This window comes from Molossus molossus, unplaced genomic scaffold (assembly GCF_014108415.1).
Source record: "Molossus molossus isolate mMolMol1 unplaced genomic scaffold, mMolMol1.p scaffold_m16_p_9, whole genome shotgun sequence".
In the NCBI taxonomy this organism is placed as follows: domain Eukaryota; kingdom Metazoa; phylum Chordata; class Mammalia; order Chiroptera; family Molossidae; genus Molossus; species Molossus molossus.
This window is the reverse complement of record NW_023425403.1, coordinates 86,237,530-86,239,634: the sequence shown is the minus strand read 5'-3', so window position 1 is coordinate 86,239,634 and position 2,105 is coordinate 86,237,530. Positions and strand designations below refer to the sequence as shown.

At 38.3% G+C, this 2,105-nt stretch overlaps 1 non-coding gene across 1 annotated transcript; it reads left to right on the top strand.

The window, feature by feature from the left end:
* The first annotated feature begins 1,383 nt into the window (after positions 1–1,383).
* Positions 1,384–1,509, top strand: LOC118623112. The gene has a single exon (XR_004958215.1). It is a non-coding gene; the product is annotated as a small nucleolar RNA SNORA33 (small nucleolar RNA).
* The last annotated feature ends 596 nt before the right edge of the window (positions 1,510–2,105 follow it).

The window sequence follows — 2,105 nt, the reverse complement described above, 5'->3', positions numbered from 1 at the left end:
TGAAAATAAAGGGGCATTCTTTCCCAACCAGTAAAAATATGTATTGACCGCAGCTCTCAGGTTGGGGAACATGGCCAGGAGCCCACTGAGAGCCTTGCAAACAGTTTGCGCAGTGTCCCTGCCGAGGCCCAACTGCCAGGTCCACAAAGGCGCACGCAGGTATACTGGGCGCCAAGCCACTCTTCCTCCATGGTAGTTCATTCTTAATCATTGCTTTTTAGAATTTTTGTCCTATAAAAGGACATTTAGGCTATGTCCAGTTTTTACTATGTGAATAATGCTGCAATCAATATTCTTTTTTTCTTTTTATCCTCACCCGAGAACATTTTTCGGTATTTTGTTCAGATAGAGTGGGGGGAGGGGGGAGAGAGAGAGAGAGAGAGAGAGAGAGAGAGAGAGAGAGAGAGAAACATCGACGTGAAAGGGACACATCGAGTGGCTGCCACCCACATGACCCAACCAGGGCCGGGGACAAATTGCAACTGAGGTACATGCCCTTAGCAGGAACCGAACCCAGGTCTCTCCGGACCGCAGGGCGACGCTCTAACCACTGAGCCAAACCGGCCAGGGCTGCAATCAATATTCTTAACGTAGGAACATAAGTACTCTTTTCTCTTGGGTATATAGCCAGTGATAGAATTATTGGGTGATAGGGTATATGTATGACTAGTGTTAGCAGATAGTGTCAAAAAGTTTTCTAAAGTAGTTATACCAAATTATACCCCACTAGCAACATATAGTGCTCTATATTCTTACCAATGCTTGATACTGTAATTCCCTTTCATTTTAACCATTCTGGTGGGAATGTTTAATACTGAATTGTGATTTTAATGTTCCTGATACAAGTAGTGATAGAGAACTTATTTTCATATGCATATTGGCCATGTAGAGAACACTGACAACCAATAAAATTCATATGAACATATTAAAGAAAAATACATATGAACATTTCAATAAAGGTATTTGATACTGAAGTTTTCCACTGATGTTATAACCAAGAAAGGCAGTCCTCATCACTGCTTCTACTCAGTACTACAGCAGACATGCTAGCCACTGACAGATGGCCAGGAAAAGAAATAAAATGTATGATTGCACAAAATAATGTTAAATCTTTATTCACAGATGACAAGATTGTGATCATAGAAATTCTAAAAGAATCTATAAAACATTAAAAATAATAAGGGAACTTAGCAAGATGGCTGACTATAAGGTCAATATGTAAAAATCAGTAGTGTTTCTATATGTTAGCAACAAATTAGTAGAATATAAAAAAATTTAAATGTCATTTAAAATAGCATAAGAAAAACAAATACCCAAGAATAAATCTAATGAAAGATACTTAACACCTATACACTGCAAACTGCAAAACACTGCTGAGAAAGACTGCCAATGTGTCTGCTTACCTGAATGTGTGTCTGCAGAAATTTAGAGAAAGTTGGCAATAATAAAGCTATGTTATGAGAATTAAAAACATTGAAGTCATTATGATCCTTGAAAATGGTTGTAAGAAAAAACAAAATAGAGGAGATTGGGTATAGAGAGAGATACCACACAGGTGTACACACAGAGGACTACAATGTGAACACACGTAGAGAAAGATGTCGTTCGGAAGTCAAGGAGAGAAACTTCGGGAAAAACCAAGCCTGTGAACACTTTGATCTTGAGCTTCCACCCGCAAGAAAATTAATTTCTATTATTAAAAACAAACAAAAAAACCACTGCTGAGAGAAATGAAAGACCACTTAAATAAATGGAGGGCTATATGATATTCATGGATTAGAGGGCTCAATGTTGAGATGTCAGTTTTCCCCAGACAGATTTATTTATTTATTTATTTATTATTTATTTATTTTTTTAATTTTTATTCTTTTGTTACAGATGTTTCTCCTTTTTTACCCCATTGGTACCCTCCTCCCCACCCCACCCCCATGCCTGGCTTTGTTGTCCATGTCCATTGGTCATGCATACATGCATATAAGTTCTGTGGTTTAGCTCCTCCCACCCCCAACCCCCTCTTCTGAGGGATGTCAGTCTGTGCCCTACTTCCATGTTTCTGGGTCTACCATATTCCTCAGACTGTTAAGTTCATTATATTACGTATATAA